This window comes from Artibeus jamaicensis, unplaced genomic scaffold, assembly GCF_021234435.1.
Source record: "Artibeus jamaicensis isolate MK-2021 breed Jamaican fruit bat unplaced genomic scaffold, CSHL_Jam_final scaffold_369, whole genome shotgun sequence".
In the NCBI taxonomy this organism is placed as follows: Eukaryota; Metazoa; Chordata; class Mammalia; order Chiroptera; family Phyllostomidae; genus Artibeus; species Artibeus jamaicensis.
The window spans coordinates 4,548,699-4,566,631 of record NW_026522042.1 but is presented as its reverse complement, the minus strand read 5'-3'; the positions used below and the strand labels follow the sequence as shown (position 1 = coordinate 4,566,631).

Genomic DNA, 17,933 nt, shown 5'->3' with positions numbered 1-17,933 from the left:
ACCTTCTTACTTTGGACACTTTCAAATAAGTATGAGTTATCTATTTATGAGCCGAAGTAGTTGTTTATTGACAATTGGGAAGTGACACTGATAAGCCTAATGATGAAATTCAATGCCCTAAGAAAGGCCAAGTTAAAGGGTGGAAAGAAAACTAGATTTTTAAGAAACCACTGAGCCACCAAACCAACCCTGGAAGCAACTACCTTAAGACTTCTTGTTAAGTAGAAATCCAATGTTGCCATGTCAATAAGGTTCTGATTGCTTTTCACCAAGGACAAACACCTGGGATAAGCTGATGTAAATATGTATGTATTAGAATGTATAAATGTGTCCTTACTTTCAATCATTCATTCCTGTCATGTTACCATTACACTGAATAACCTATATTTTCTTGCCTTATAATTGCATTGTGTTCACTTCCATTGTGATTTTCTTTATTGACATTCCCATTGATTAAATACCCTACGGTTGCCTTTGCTTGCATCATGTAATCTTCTAACCTACTTTATTGTAAATGGAAATAAAGCATTTTCTTTACACTAGTCATCTGGGGTGCTCCTCCAAAGATCCCAGAATTTGAAGCAAATACTTCTTCTTTGGTAAAATAACTTTTTTTTTTTTTTACAAAGAAACCTGCCATGATTTGATCCTAGGCCATTGTGGAGAGTGAAGTCCCCTCAACGCAACAAACATGACAACATGTAATGCTTGTGATGAACTAAGTGCTACTCAGTTTACCAGTCTACTCCATCAGCAGGTGGAAATGATATATATACTTGGCCTTGAGCCAGAACAGATCCCAAGGGCACAGCAAGCTGCCTGAGCCTTCCCGACACTGCTGCTCCTCCTTGGTCCTCACCATTGTCTACCTGGCAAGCTCCCTAGGGCCAGCTGACCAATGATGGGAGAGCTGAGCCTGACTCACAGAATCGCACATAGATCAGCATCAGCCAGAAGCAGATTGCTCAAGCATCGTGGCCTGCGGGAGTGCAATCTTAAAGAACTTCAAGCTATGTATTTGGTTGTGCACTATTCCTGCACAGAGAGCTATTGTTGATTTGTGTGTTGTGACTCATGATTTGGCTAGAGGATTAGGGGCTTGGAAAGAACAAGATTGGAGGATTAATAACAATGAGCTGGGGGGAAGAACTACATGGTTAAAGCCCTGGGAATGGGCCAGAGCATGTGAACATCTGTGCTTCACATGACTGCTCACCAGGCCATGGTCAAGAAGATTATGGATCACATAGGTAGGTGTGAGACAACCAAGTGAACAGGCAACCTTGGTGGTGGCAGGGCAGGATAGGCATAGGCTCAGCCACATGCCTCATCCCTCACCAAGGTCAGTTTGTCGGCCAAGACTATTAGCTGCCCAACATGCAAGCTACAGGGACCAAGGCTGCACACGCAATAATATATTTTGGGTGACAAAGCCGCTCAGCTTTTGGCAGACTTGTTAATAATATCGGGACTTCTCTCACAGTGACAACAGGGGGTTTTATGAGTGAATAGATATTCATTGCGGAACTGCACTGTCTTTATCAGCACACGGAGCCGCTCTGAGCGCGCCACTCTGTGGGATTACTGAGTGCCTCATCTGCCGCCACAATATCTGATTCTGTGTTGTGTGTACGCAAGGAACTCACTGGATAAGAAAAGAGTAAATATTATTGCACTTGCCTGTCTTATCATTTACTCTATCACCCCAAAACAGCTGCGATTTCAGAACGGTGACTATTCTATTAAAGTCTCAACTCAGTGCCAGCTCAGAGACAATGGCTTGCAAGTCTGGACTGATGCCAGAGGGTGCGGTAGGCATGCTGAACCGGTAACCAAGGACGAGCTTGCGTGGTATTCCCACGGAACAAAAATACACACATCTCTGACCTGGGTTATTGACATCACCCTACTCACAACTACTGATCTTCCCAAATTTTTGTCTCCTAAGAGACAAAAAGCCTACTGTCTCTGACACCCTAGGCTTTGCTGAATTAGTAGCCCAGGGGAGTCACAGCAACATTCCACTGAGTGGGGCCTTTGAGGGCTTCTCATGGCTCTGGAGAAACAGTAAATTCAAGAAGTGGGTACATTGTTGGCTGGGGTAACAAACCTTGACTCAGAGGGGAATTTAAGTTGCAATTTCTGAGGAAAAAAAGAGAAGAACCCAGGGAATTCCCTTGGATGGCTAGTAATTCTGCCAAGTCCTGTGGTAAAAATTAATGAAGACTAATGGAAAAAAATGTGAAAGCAACCAAGATCTCTTTCAATAGGTGGATGGATGAATAAACAGTGGTATACCCACACTATGGGATGCTAATCAGTGATTTAAGAAAAAAAAGAGCTAGGAGGCCACAAAAGATGTGGAGGAAATAAATGCGATCACTAAGTGGAAGATCCAGTCTGAAAAAGCTACAGCTTGTAATATCCCATCTCTGTGATGTCCCAGAAACCATCGCGGCAGTGAAACCTCAGTGGCTGCCAGGACTCGAAGGGAGAGGAATGAGTAAGCGAAGTCCAGGGGATTTTTAGGGCCTCAAAGCGGCTCTGGACAACTCTGTAACAGTAAATACAGGATGCCAGGCTCCTGGCGAAACCCATAGAGCTGTACAGCACAAAGAGGGAACCCTGGTGTCACCTGCAGGCACTTGTGAATCACAGTGGGTCGGGATTGGGTCATCAGCTGTAACACGTGTACTGCACCAATGCAAGGTGCTCAAAACAGGGCAACCTCGATGGGGGTGGTGAGCAAAAAGGCAAAGTGTGGGAACTCTGTACTTTCTACACCACTTTTCTGTAAACTAAAACTGCTCTAAAAATAAAGTCTATTCGTTTTTTTTTTTAAATAATTTGAGAATGACCCCAGAAAGCATATACCAGTAGATGACTCAGGAGAGGTCCATCAGAAGTGAAGGTCTGACCACCTTACACTGTGAAACGCTGGCCAGCGGAGATGTGGGCTGAGGGCACTGGGTCCCGGACAGGCCTGGGGACCATTCAGAGACACCAGGGCCTTTGCTTCCACCCACGTTCTCTTTCTTGCTCTGTTTTGTACAGGAGCGGCACAAATAACAGCCCCTTTTATTACGTAGGAATCTTCCATTACAAAATCACAAGCATGTGATTCTGTAGCATAACCACACCACACTCAAGCACACCGTGTGACATTTTAGGTGAAATGTTCCAATGGCCGTCCATCTCGTGCGAGACACGTCCGTACCCGCCCACCACATGCCATGGCGTTACTTCTGCGGACCTTAGATACTCATTGAATACATAACATTTACCTGTTTTTCCTGCCTCTCTGCTCTCCAATGCTCCCTCTTTTCCGTATAGCATATAATGGGGATAGTTAACTGAATTTTGAAGCCACTGGTGACAGAGTGTCAAGATAATACATTGGGGGACTCAGAAGAGAAATGGGCATCACCCCAAATTCTCGGACTTGGGGTGGGCGCTGTTGACCGATGAGACTGTGAGAAGCTCACCTTACTGGAGAGAGTGTAGGTGGGAGTTCACTTAGTGGAGAAATAGTCACAGTCATACTCTTGTTAGAAGGAAGCATAGGGCCTTTGGGTTTAATAGAAAAAATCAAAGTTTGTGCTGATACTGAGCCCATCAGAGCACAGCTATTTATTATTATGTGAAATGTATTCCTGTGTTTGAGTTCCTAGGACTCCTCAGTGAGTCCGGAGCAAGACACCACCTCTTGCTTGAGACACGGGAGGGCCCAAGGCTTGCTGGCTCAGCCTCCTTTGCAGCTCTGGCCCAAGCCTCCGAGCGCAGTGGGGCCAAGCTGTTTGCCTCTGCTGAACTCTGACTTCAGACTTCTTGGAAAAGCTAACAGACTCAGCGAAGTGTTCTCTGCTTCTCGGGGAGGCACTGCAGCAGCTGCTGTGGTGGCTGCTGGGTCATGTGCAGCCCGCAGTGACGGTGGTTTAGCAGCCGGCCTGGGACTGAGCTACAGGTGTGAGGCTGCCGGCTGCCAGCTGGGGCGGGGGGGGGGGAGGGGCAGCCCTGGTAGTTTTCTCTCTGAGCAGTTAGTTCTACAGCCTCATTCGGGGTACGCTTCTTGGCGGGGAGACTTGACTCTACCTTTCCAGTCTTTTCAATAATTCCACAAGCTCCCCAATACTTCAGTGATAAATTTCTTTACTGTTAAAGTCAGACGTGTTAGGTTTCTGGGTTTATATGGTTTAAAATCAAAGATACGTGAATGTCACTTGCTCAGCAAACATTTGTCTTTTCAAGATATAATCTATGTTACATCCGGTAGAACAAATAAAACTCCACAAGTACACCTGAGGTAAAGATCAAAGATATCTTAAGTCTGGCTGTTCTTAAAAATATTACTACACAGTCCTCATATTTTGGGCTCAGAGGGAAACACTTCGGGTAAAACAACAACAAAAAACAAGTAATAAATTAACAGTCTAAATGGTTTCAGGTGTTTGGGTCCAAATGTCCTGACTAAATATGTTGATTCTAATCTTATGGGAAAAGTGGAACATAAAACTATACCCCAAATCCAGAACAGTGTTTTCAATGCTAGAAAACAGTTTCATTACAGGCCTTCAGCAGATATTACATGAAAAAAGGAATATCTAGTTAATAATATAAAAACTTGTGGGCATGATTATAATTAGATTTTTTTCCTTCTTGAAGTGTTTAGTATTTTTCTGTGCTTCACAAATCTCTAAAAGTATAAAATATAAACTTTGGTATTTTCCAGATGAACTTAAACATGGACCGTTTCACTAACTGAGAAGTTAGCACACAAGTATTCTCCTACACTTTTTGGCAAATATTAGTATAACACTAATACATTCAGATCATTTTAGCTGCAAGTAGCAGAAGGCATAACTCAAACTGGCTCACACAGTAAAGAGAATTTGGATCACAGTGAAGACTCAGGGGCGAGTCAGTGCGGAGGGTTAACAATGACACAAGGCACATGCTTCTTATCCTCCACTTATCTCCTACCTGCTACGTGTCAGTTCCATTCTGTGGCCTGAAATCCCATGTCATCACAGGACAACTGCTCCTGACGCCTCTGCTGCTTCTGGTCTTCTCAGAGAGGCGATTCGGCTCGCGGTCATCGAGTGTTAAAGCTGCGCTCCTGTCGTATTTAACCAGCTGAAGGCACCAACGACCAGAACCAAGAGCCGGGCACTCGGTCCTCCCACTCAGACACTGCCGTGGCTGAGGAGGTCACTGGCTAGTTAGCAGTGTGTGTGGCCAGCAGGCCACGGCACACGTTCCCACCGCGGCAAACTTGGCCCCCGAGATGCTGCTAGAACAGAAATCTGAGGAGCAAGCCGGGAGCCCCACTATTGTTGACCTGATTAAATGAGGTTGCTTTCAGCTGGAGGGTTTTGAAGCTCACATGAGCCCGTGTGTCCCAATGAACAACATTCTGACGCTATGTTTAGGATGTTCCATTAGTTTGTGTACTTATGTACGCATTGTTTATTATATGCGACATATATGCATATATTACAGATGCAAATACTTTATCATATGCCCCCCACACACACATGTACTCACCACCATCTATAGTGTGGAGGCCTCTTTCCCTTAGAGATGGAAGAAAAAGATGGGCACAGAAAATGGAAAGAAAACCTTCTGACTTTATTCACATTTGCAGTGTGTGCATCTAACTATTTTACGTGATGGAGGTGTTATGCTTTCATAATTTAAACACTACTTTAAAACAAGGAGATGATCTCCCTTTCATAACTTCGGCTCTCAACCCAAAGATATGAAAGTGTATTCCAGAGAGGATTTGTCCCCCGGGCTCCCGCGTGGAAGTTTGGAAGGCCCCTCCGTTTCAGATGGGCCTCGCACATGGAATCACACATGGGCACCGTGGCCCACACTGTCACCCAGACACTGACAGACACAGGCTGCTCCAGACTGATGGCACCTCCAGCATCCTCACCGGCTTCCCCTCCTTTCCTCTGACCTGGTTCATGTTACTGCTATTCAGCTCCTGAGCAAATGTGTGAGTCCCTGTGAGGGGTCTCGTGTGAACCTGTAAATAATTGAAGAGGCATTAGCTTCCCGGAGGGCCAACACAGTTCCGGGAGTCAGGTCCCCACGGTATCTAGAGCCCTAATCATGCAATTTCCCTAAAAAGCTGAGCTGGAGGAAGAAGGCGCATCTCTCAGCAATGAGTATTATAATTGCTCACAGCGGTTTGTCTGCTGCTATGTAACATTCCATTTACAGAGTTAAAGGTAGAGCGATTCAAAGGAAAAATTGCTGGTTGGGAGGAATGAACGGCCACATTGACTGTTGGAAGTGTCTTTGGGTCAAAGCCTCCGTGGTAGGGGTTTTTGCAAGGTTTACATTTTAATTAATATGCCATTCAGCTTTCCGTGAGTTTCTCTCTAGGCCAAACCAGAAGTTGGTTTTTGATTATAAGCCAATAAGCCACAGCTGAGCTGAGCTGCGAAGAGGTGAGAAGTATTTTGGAGAGCGAGGCCTGTCGGGACCTACCATTCTAAGAGGATAAGGACGAATCAGACAAAGAGAACTGTATGTAGGTGGTACAAAGAGCCTACAAAATGCATCAAGAAAAAAGAAAGTATTATTTTTTTAAGAGGAAGCATTTCACTTGCTAGAAGGAAGAATGAGCAATTTGAGGTCTCGGCCTGCTAAGCCCAGGGCAGGAAAAGAACCCAATAAAATACCAAAGAATTACTTGAAGTCTAGAATAGGAAGCTTTAAATGTTCTCAGAAAGAACTGGGATGCCAAAAGGTATAGTTTAGATGAAAGTTGTGACCTATGGGGTTCCTGTAGTCTAGTCTCTACCCAATGATTTCTAATCTTTTTAGACTTCTAGTCTATTGATATTTAATTTACATCCCAAGTACTTAAAATGTGTTTTCATTGTTTGTTTCTTTTTTTTAAATTTTATTTTGTTATTTTTTTTCAAGTACAGTTTTTTGTCTATTTCTCCCATCCCAGTCCCCTCATTGTTTGTTTCTTTATTTCATTATAAAAATAATAAACTCCACAGCATTAGATTTAAGTAACTCGTTTGGTGAAAAGTGGAAAATAAATCCCTTCCTTTTCCCTACCTATAGTTTTGTTCCCCAAAGGGAGGTGCTATAGATAATTTCAGTGTACCACGAGAGTGTGTGTCCTATTTATTCACGAGCCTTGATTTTATCATTTAATAATGTGTCGTACAACTCTTTTGTGACAGCATATATCTCTACCTCATGCTTTTAGTCACTGCTTGGAGCATCGTACAGAAGATACGCCATCGTTTATTGACCCAGTCTGCTGTGAGTGGTCATCCAAATCATTTCCGATCTGTCCTTGCAAACAGCACCGCCGCGAGCGCCCCTGCCCACATGTTATTACAAAGATATTATCAGGTTCACTCTGTCGAAGGGAATATACGTTGCTGATTTGTATAGATTCCACCGAATTGTACACGAAAAAGACTCAATCACTATACACGTTCTGTGAGAGTGTTTGAGCACAGCCCCTGTTCTCAAGCTAGCAGCCGCCCTACATTGCATCAAATATAAGGTTTGCCATCCTATTAGTTGAAAAATGTAGTCCATTGCGAGTTGGATTCAAATGCCTTGAACTATCAATGAGATTGAGTAACTTTTCACGTGTTCGCTGTTAATTTGTTTCTCTTTCTCTGTTGTTTCTATTTTCCCATTAATATGTGTCCATATCATGTATTCTTTTGTACATTGGGTTCCTCGCTGTTTTCAGGATAATTTGTAAATTCAGAAAAATGACCTCCTTGGCCCTGGCTGGTGTAGCTCAGTGGATTAAACACAGGTCTATGAACCGGAGAAATGCAGTTCAATTCCCAGTCAGGGCACATGCCTGGGTTGCAGGCTGGTTCCCTGCAGATCAGTTCCCAGCAGGGGATGCATGAAAGGCAACCATACATGGATGTTTCTCTCCTTCTCTCCTTCCCCTCTAAAGATAAATAAATTAAATCTTTAAAAAAAAATGACCTCTTGCCCTGATTGGTGTGGCTCAGTGGATTGAGTTCGGGCCTGCAAACCAAAGGGTCACTGGTTTGATTCCCAGCCAGGGCACATGCCTGGGTTCCAGGCCAGGTCCCCAGTAGGGGGCATTCAAGAGGCAGCCACACACTGATGTTTCTCTCCCTCTCTTTCTCTCTCCCTTCCCCCCTCTAAAAATAAATAGAATCTTTTAAAAATGATCTTTTTATCTGCTGTGTATGATTCTAATAATTTTTCTCAATGTGTTCATCTTTTAACAATGATTGTAAAATTTCTCAGCCCTGGCTGGTGTGGCTCAGTAGACTGAGTACTGGCCAGTGAACCAAAGGGCTGCCAGTTTGATTCCCAGTCAGGGCACATGCCTGGGTTGTGGGTCAGGTTCCCAGTAGGGGGCACAGTAGAGGCAAGCACATATTGATACTTCTCTCCCTCTTTCTCGTTCCCTTCCCCTCTGTCTAAAAATAAAATCTTAAATATATTTTATGTAAACAAATGTTTATTCTTCACCTTTTCTATTTCTAGGCTGGGGATTTTCCAGACCTCCCCATAGAGACCACCTGTGGGAAATTTGCTTCAGAGAGGAACTGCTTTTTTCCCATTTGATTGTCGAGCAGACTAACATTGGCAATGGAAAGCACTCGGGAAATTTAATCGATGCATAATTCTTGTTGACTCTCATACTAATCCCACGAGATAACAACTATTTATCATGTCTATTTAAGGACGAGGAAACTGTGATCTAAAAAGCAGAAGTAATTTTCCCAAAGTCCCCAAAGAAGTAAGTGGTGTGGCCGGGATTTATATCCAGGCCACCTGCCTCTGAGCCGGAGAATGCCCCTCTGCAGACAATCCGTTCTCGCTGCATGCAGTTTATGTTACAATGTCTGCATCACTTTGCAACGATGTTTCCATGTCTCCAAGACGTGTGTAGAAGGGTAGCGGAGGCAGTAATCTCTGCCTTCCCTACAGCATAGCATAGGCCTGGAAGCTAGAAAATGATGGAAAATATTTACTAAAAGGCCGGTTTTTCTGTGATAGTTGTTATAAGCATTTATCCAATTGTTCATGTTTACCAAATACTATAAGGGAGTCAAAAGAAATAAGAATTATGGGCCTTTCCTCTGAGAACTTAGTTATCTTGGGAAGGTAAACCGTGTGTGTACGTGTTTACACATATACATATATAACATATATACATATATAAACTGATGAAGGCCTGAGGGATGTTTACAAAAGAATGTTCACTTAACCCCTAAGAGGCTGTATTAGTAATGAAGCAAATCAGCTTTTTTCACAAACAACTCACTGACCAATGAATGAATAAGTGAGTTTCTTTGTCCAGCCTGTTAATTTTTTTCAGCCTTTATACTCAGGCCTTATGGTTTCTTGTAAACATCTCCAATTGACATTGTAACAAGCCATGATTAAAGCTATTGCAGATGAACCTGGGGAGATTTAACGCACGCATGTCCCCGTATAGGTGATTGTGCAGACGTGGTAAACGGGCGTCTTACGTGTTCATCGGGAATTAGTCCAAAGCCCTTCCAAGCCCGGGCCACGCACCCTCATCGAACACCCGGGTTTCTGCCCTGGACGTGGAAGGGCCTTGGCTGCGGCAGCCTCACCACCCCCCGGATGGGGCCTCTCTCTCCGTCTGGTCTCGGCCTCCAGGCCCGGCCTCCGGAGCTGCACATTTGCAGCCCCCAAGAGCTTCTCTTTTAGTCATTTGATTCCAAAGACCCTCTCTTTCCAAATTCGTGATATCCACACCGAGCACGTGGAGTGGGCCAGATGGCGAGTTTAACCGGCTCGACTGCCTGGCTGTTGTTCGACTGGCACGTGTCTTTGTAAAACATGCGCTTGTATGGAGAACGCTGGACAAGCTAAGCTCAGGGGAGGCTTTCCTCGGCCGTGTGCTGACACTTAGGCTTCTCCATTAGCTTTGCCTTCCACAAATGCTCAAGCCAAAATAAAAATATCCATAAGCAGGATTATTTCGATCCTGCTTTCAGATGGTATATGAGGTAGCCCACAACAGGCAAATAATACCCAGGCTTAAAAATATGATTATTTCTTAAAAATCGGTGCTGAGAAAGAAAGGTGCGAAGCGCACAGAGGCCTGCGAGGAAAACGTGAACGCAGGCACATCCGACGTCAAAACAGGGCCAAGGCCTTGTGGCCACGTGATGGGGCCACCCCAGAGGATGCAATTCTGTACTAAAGGAAAGTACACGTGACCTTTTCCAAGAAGAGAGAACAGGTCAAAACTGCTGGAGAGGAGCGTTGAGCAACGCGCGTCCGAAGGCAGCAGGGGACGGAATGGAGCTCAGAGGCGCAGGAGTTTAGGTGCCGCAGGAAGCCTCGTGGTGTCGTGTCAAGACAGTTGCTTTGTGGTTAAGACGAGGAAGAAGGGACTTTCAGACAGAAACTGAAACGGAGAGGGTTTCTTCATCATGAAACGGGGACAAAGAGGCCACTGTGCCAGCGTTTCGGAGTGGGGAGAGCTGCGGGAGGACGGGTCTGGGCCGGAAGCGGTGAGTCAGGAGCGGTGGTGGGCCACGTGGGTGGGGTCCAGGCTGCGGTAAGAAGCAGGGGGTGAGGTTGGAGGGAATTTGCTGGCTGCACGGCTTCCTATAAAAGAGTAAATTCCAACAGAGGAAACAGCAGACCAGTGGGTAGAAAGTTAGACCTTTCTAGTAGAAGAAGGCTAAATGTTGTCTTTTAAAAACTAGTGCAAAAAAAACAAACTATGAGGGGATAATATGCCCATTAGTTAAATATATAGCTCTAGCTACCTTCCTATCGCATCATTATTTTACTTTCCTGTCTCCCTCTCGCGCAGTCCTTTCAAGAATTTTTTAGTTTATTTTTTTAATTTATATTTTCTTGATTATGCTATTACAGTTTTTCCCTCTTTGTGCCCCTCCACCCAACACCCCCTCTCCCTCAGGCAGTCCCCACACTGTTCATGTCCATGGGTCATACTGCAAGTTCTTGGCTGCTCCATCTCCTATGCTGCACTTCACATCCCCACGGCTATTCGGTAACTACCTATTTGTACTTCTTAACCCCCCACCTCTTCATTCATTCCCCCGCACCCCCATCCCATCTGGCAACCATCACAACACTCTCCATATCCATGACTCTGTCTCTTTTCTTGTTTCCTTAGTTTGTTTTTCAGATGTGATTTGTGATAGATATGTACCTATTGCCATTTTATTGTTCATAGTTTTGATCTTTTTCTTACATAAGTCCCTTGAATATTTCATATAGTAATGGTTTGGTGATGAAGTCCTTTAGTTTTTTCTTGTCTTGGAAGCTCTTTATCTGCCCTTTGATTGTAAATGATGACTTTGCTGGGTAGAGCAATTTTGGCTGTAAGTCCTTGCTTTTCATGACTTTGAATATTTCTTGCCAATCCCTTCCAGCCTGCAAAAATTCTTTTGAGAAATCTTTAACAGTCTTACGAGAACTCCCCTGTAAGTAACTAACTGCTTTTTTCTTGCTGCTTTTAAGAGTCTCTCTTTATCTTTAACCTGTGGCATTTTAATTATGATGTGTCTTGGAGTGGGCTTCTTTGTGTCCATGTTGTTTGGGACTCTGTGCTTCCTGGACTTGCATGTCTATTTCCTTCACCAAATTAGGGAAGTTTTCTTACATTATTTTTTCAGATAGATTTCTAATTTCTTGCTCTTTCTCTTCTCTTCCTATCACCCCTATGATGCAAATGTTGGAATATTGGAAGCTGTCCCAGAAGCTGCTTACACTATACTTGTTTTTTTTTTTTATTCTTTTTTCTTCTTCTTGTTCTGATTGGTTGTTTCTTGCTTCCTTATCATTGATCTGATTCTCAGCTTCATCCAGTCTGCTGTTGTTTCCCTGTAAATTGTTCTTTATTTCAATTAGCATAGCCTTTGTTCCTTCATTTCTGAATGGGTATTTTTTATGCTGTTGAGGTCCTCACTAAGTTCTTTGAGCATCCTTATAACCAGTGTTTGAACCCTGTATCTGACAGATTGCTTATCTCCATTTTATTTAGTGGGTTTTTTTTTGGGGGGGGGGTGATCTGTTCTTTCATCTGGGCCAGGTTCCTTTGTTTCTTTGTCTGTTCATTTGGGCAGCCTAGCCGTGTTGGTTTCTATATATTAGGCAGAGCTGCTATGACTCCCTGTCTTAGCAGCATGGCCTCATATATTAGGTGTCCTATAAGGCCCAGTGGCACAACCTCCCCTGTGCCCCAAGCTAAATCCTGGAGGTGTGTCTTCTGTGTGGGCTCAGTACACTCTCCTCTTGTAGGTGAGCCTTGATTACTGTTGGCAGGTCAATGGGAGGGATTCACCCAGGCCAGTCAGCCACAAGGACTGGCTGTGACCACTGACCACCAACCTCCGCCTTCAGTGGAGAATCAGCTGTGTGGGAGGCATGGTGGTGGTGCTTGGACATGGTCTGTAGCTGTCCACTGGGTGTGCCGGCTCTGGCCTTTCCAGAGGGGTACAGGCCAAGGTCAGCCCTGACCTGTATTCTTCCTGGTGCCACGCTGCCTGAGCTATAAAGCAGTCTAGAAGGCTGCTACTTGTGTGGGGCTTGGAGAGTCCCAGGCAAAGTCAAGCTGTGTATCTAGGCTGGCTGCTGCTAGTGCCAGGATTTGGGCCACTTAGCAAGAGGTACAGGGCTGGGGCTGGGGGGAGGGAGGACTGGGGCCTAGGGACTGACTGAGGCCTTGCTGCTGGTTCTTTCATAGTATTTAGGAAGTTGTGAAACATGAGCCAAGACCAGTAATTTACATCTTGGGTGGGCCAGTAAGTTGGGTGGGACAGAGTTTCAGGGGGTCTACAGGGTGGGGCAAACGGTGTTAGCCAGGTTGATGGAGTCTCAGACCTGGCATCCGCCTACTGGCTCTGTGGCTTGGGGGGAGGGGTCAGAAAAGTAACAATAGCCTCTGAGCACCGTTCTGCCTGGGAGAAAGCTGTCTCCTAGCTCCTGCCTTGATGCCAGATATTGCAATTCCTCCCTGTATGCGCATGTTGTCTTTCAAGCTGCTACCCCAGTGCTGGAGCTCAGAGGGAGTGAGTCTGCGTAGGTGAGTCCATGTGTGGGCTCTTTAAGAGGAACTGCTTGGAGCTACAGAATTTTCTTCTACCAACCCAATGCACAGTGGTTTTTGCAGCAAGAAGTTGTGGGGACTTATCTTCCTGGCACTGGATTTCCAGGCAGGAAGCCTGGGGTGCGTCTGGGACTCCTCAGTCCTGAGATATCCCTCCCAAAGCTGTATCCACCACACATGGCAATGGGACCAGCCTTCTTCACATCTCCGCCCCTCCTATCTGTCTAGGTGGATGTGGTTTCTTTAATTCCGTAGCTGTCAGACTTCCATGCAACCTGATTTCTGGTGGTTCTGAGTGATGGTTGTTCTATAGTGTAGTTGTAATTTTGATGTGGTTGTGTGAACAGGTGACCTGTGTTTACTCCTGCTGCCATCTTAAAGCTCTCAAGAACTTTTAAGGATGGGAAGATATAAAGTAGACAAAAATGTCTTTCTGGCTTTGATTCTGAAGTTCTAATCCTTCAGGATATAGAGGAGGTTCTGGACTTCAGAAGGTATTTTAAAGCTGAGCAGAACCTACCCCCACTTTCTTTTTTAAATAAAAACAACCCCAAATCCAAAATACTTGCATTCAAGTGGACACGAGAGAAGGGAAGCTACTGAAAGAGGAAAGACAGGTAAGACTTAGAGAGAGAGCTCCAACTCCAGAGTCACACTGGCAGGAGTGAAGAAGGCTGCAGTGAGGGTCTGCAGCACGGGGAGCTGCTGGAGAGCGTGATGCTGAACCCGGAGGAGCTAACTCAGCCACCACTTGCACAAGCAGACTGTTGCCCAACCACGCAGGTGACTCTGGCTGAACTTCCCCTTCGTGACCCATGCAGAGCCCCCTCCATAGTGCTGAGATCATTAGTGACCCCTGTCAGTGCCCATAGGGGTGGTTACTGACGTCCCTAAAGTGCCACCAGATGAAAGGGCATGGGGGAGGTCTCCAGGGAAGAGCAATGCCCTGCTGCTGAGCGCTGGAGAGACACAGCCCTGTTACAGAGCCTCCCACTAGCATCATGTAAACAGTACTGAAATGCAGTTCTAGAAACTGGGTCTTCCCGAAGCTCATTCAAAGAATCTTTTGGACTTGTGAAAGGCAGAGTAAAAGTAAAATGAATGCCTTACTTACTGAAATGTAGCAGTGTTAGCTTCATTTACTGTTGTTCTGAAATTCCCATAGGAAAACACGTGAAAGAGAACCTATAATTTGAAAATCAGGCTAAAGTTGTTCTTCTTAAAGTAAACTAAATTTTTTTTTCTAATTATCCCAATAATCCACATTATTATTGAAAATTTAAAGTAAGGAAAAATAAAATATTGATAAGGCCATCATTCAGAAATAAATACCTTTAACATGCTATTATAGTATGGTTTTCAGGTGTATTATGAGACATAGCCATTCAGATGTAAAGAATTTGACTTCATAACAAGTTTGATTTCAGAATGTCCATTCAGCTTAGAAGGCCTGCGCCTGACAAACTGGGAGCCACCATGAAGGTGTGAACACATCTTTATAGGTATAAAGTTGCTGGTTGCTGGAGTAGGTTTTCTTTTCAAGAAAGTCACAGTTTTCTAGTTTATGCCAGCAATGGTCTGGTGGAGTGTGCACATTGTTCTTACTGATATCTTTGTCTTTACTGCTTGTACCGGTCAACGGTGACCACGATAGTGCTGAGTAACAAATTCACTGCAGACTCCGTGAGTTAACACAACACTCGTTTATTCTTGTTCCTGTGTCTGTGCCTGATCCAGGCTGTGCTTGACTGAGCATGGCACCCAGTTACAAGTTGCATCCACATCTGCCCTATGTGCCTCTCGCCTTCCTGGAACCACCTGATCACCTAGGTGATGTTCTTCTTGTAGTGATGGTAGAAGTGCAGAGAGCAAGTCTAGCCACACTGGTGCATGTCAAGCTCCTGCTTGTTCATACCTGTGAACAACCCATTGGCCAAAATAAGTCAATGGACAAGTCCAAAGGCAGTGGCAACAATGTACACTCCACTCAGCAAGAGGTCAAATGACCCTAGCTCCTGGGGTCCGTCACATTGTGGATGAGATATGAGAAATTCACATGGACTACCAAGTCCTGTGGAGGAAAAGGGAGGGCACAGCTACTCCCTCAAGAGGAGAAGAAGCCTTGGAGAACCTCGGCCATTCTTTCAAGGGGAGAGCACCCAGACCCTTGCCTTGACAAGCTTTTATTGGGTTCAATTTGCACAGGAATAAAGCTCATCAATCAGGCAGAAATTATTAAACAATAGATAACATTCCAAGAACTCTGAGGGCTTATTCTGACTCAGGGTTAGATAGTTAAAGGGCCATAAAACGTCAAGGAACAAACTCATTTCCTGCTTGGTCCCTTATTATTTAAATTGAGGGGAGCAAAGTAAGTTTCATAGGATTTTAAGTATTTTTTCTTAGGCCTGATCAGCCAGGGAACCCACCCTTTCCAGCACAGGGCTGCACCGCCCTCTGTCATTGTTTCAGACTTAAGTCAGGCAGGGGAAATCAAGCAGCCAAGAGATTAGAAGACTTCTTGTAGACAGAATGAGGACTCAGGCTATGTCAAAGCTGAAGGGTGAGGGTCCATCACCCCCTTTTTCTATAGCCCCCAAGTCATTCCCTGGAGGCCCCCATGATCATGCCTGTCTTAGTTCGTCCCTCCCTGGAGGAATCTCACCCATCACTGGCTAACAGATCAAGCACTGGGTGCCAGGCAGGGTGAAGTAAAAGGAGCAGAGGCAGCACCCCTGCCAGGGAGATAAGCTTTGTCTCCTTAGTGGCTTATGGTCCCAGGGTTGCTCACTCAGCCTTAGCCAGGAAGGGGGTTGCAGCTTCTGAAACCAGGCAGGGCGGTTGCCAAAAATACATGGCCTTTATTATGTTGAGTTATGTTCTCTATAGTCCCACTTTGCTGAGAGTTGTTATCATAAATGAGTGCTAGATTTTGGCAAATGTTTTTTCAGCATTTATTAATAATATCACTGCATGGCTAAAGAAAACAGTATTAAAATAAAAAGAGAACCATCTGTATGGGAAAACATATTTGCCAATGATACCTCAGACAAGGGTTTAATCTCCAAAATATACAAAGAACTTGTATACAAGTTCTTTTTACACAAAATATACAAAGATAAGCAACCCAATTAAAAAGTGGGCGAAGGACTTGAACAGACACCTCTCCAAGGAGGACATACAGAGGATCCAGAGACACATGAAAAGATGCTAAGTATTGCTAGCTATCAGATAGATGCAAATTAAAACCACAATGAGATACCACTTTACACCAGTCAGAATGGCCATCATGAACAAAGCAACAAACAACAAGTGTTGGAGAGGTTGTGGAGAAAAGGGAGCCCCAGTGCACTGTTGGTGGGATTGCAGACTGGTACAACTACTATAAATAACAGTATGAAATTTTCTCAGAAAACTAAAAATGAATTTGCCTTTTGATCCAGCAATTCCACTGCTAGGAGTATATCCTAAGAACCCTGAAACACCAATCAAAAGAATTTATGAACCCCAATGTTCATAGCAGCACAATTTACAATGGCCAAGTATTGGAAGCAACCTATATGCCCATCAGTAAATGAATGGATCCAAAAATTATGGTGCATTTACTTGATGGAATTCTATGCAGCAGAAAGAAAGAAGGAGCTCCTACCCTTTGCAACAGCATAGATGGAACTGGAAAGCATTATGCTGAGTGAAATAGGCCAGGTGGTGAAAGACAAATACCATATGATCTCACCTTTAACAGGAAGCTAAACAACAAAACAAACAAGCAAGCAGAATAAAAACAAAGACACTGAAATAGAGAACAAGGGGACAGTGACCAGAGGGGAGAGGGAAGGAAATTTAAGGGGGGGAAAAGGGAGGGATTTGGAGGAACAAGTATGAAGGACACAGGGATGAGGACTAAGGGGGGTGGAAATGGGAGGGAGATGGGGAGCACAGGGTGGGGTGGGCTGGGATGGGAGAAATAGACAAAAAACTGTACTTGAAAAATAACTAAATAAAATTTTTAAAAAATAATAAATTGAAGGTATTAGCAAAGTAGGTTTCATAGGATTGTATGCATTTTTTTCTCAGGCCTGATCACCCCGGGGAACCCCCCGTTTCCAGCACAGGGCTGCACCGCCCTCTGTCATTGTTTCAGACTTAAGTCAGGCAGGGGAAGTAAGGCAGGCAAGAGATCAGTAGACTTCTCAAAGACAGAATGAGGACTCAGGCTATGTCAAAGCTGAGGGGTGAGGGCCCATGACCCCCTTTTTCTATAGCCCCCAAGTCCTTCCCTAGGAGCCCCCATGATTGTGCCTGTCTTAGTTCGTCCCTCCCTTGAGGAATCTCACCCATCACTGGCTAACAGATCAAGCACTGGGGGCCAGGCAGGGTGAAGTAAAAGGAGCAGAGGCAGCACCCCTGCCAGGGAGATAAGCTTTGTCTCCTTAGTGGCTTATGGTCCCAGGGTTGTTCACTCAGCCTTAGCCATGCAGGGCAGTTTCCAACAGTCAAAGTCACCCAAGCAGGGTGGAAGGCAGGAGGATTTTTCAGTACAAACACTGAATATCAGCTGTCTGCTTTGTTAATTCCTTTTTTTAACTTTTTTTAAAAAATTAAATCATTCAAAAAATTTTTTTCAATTACAGTTGACATACAATATTAGTTTCAGGTGTGATTAGACATTAAGTAACTTATGAAGTAATCACCCCAATAAACCTTGTACCCATGTGATACCATACATAGTTATCAGAACATTAATGACTACTTTCCCTATGCTGTACTTTACATCACTGTCGCTTTTCTGTAATCACCAGTTTGTACTCCTTAATCCCTTCACCTT

At 44.6% G+C, this 17,933-nt stretch overlaps 1 protein-coding gene across 1 annotated transcript in view; it reads left to right on the top strand.

Annotated features, from left to right (window-relative positions):
- The first annotated feature begins 10,458 nt into the window (after positions 1-10,458).
- The window catches only part of PARP8 (poly(ADP-ribose) polymerase family member 8), a 151,353-nt gene continuing 143,878 nt past the window's right edge, over positions 10,459-17,933 (top strand). Inside the window, exon 1 of the mRNA XM_037145110.2 lies at positions 10,459-10,535. The gene's annotated coding sequence lies outside the window, so the exon portion shown is untranslated. The remainder of the gene's footprint in view (positions 10,536-17,933) is intronic.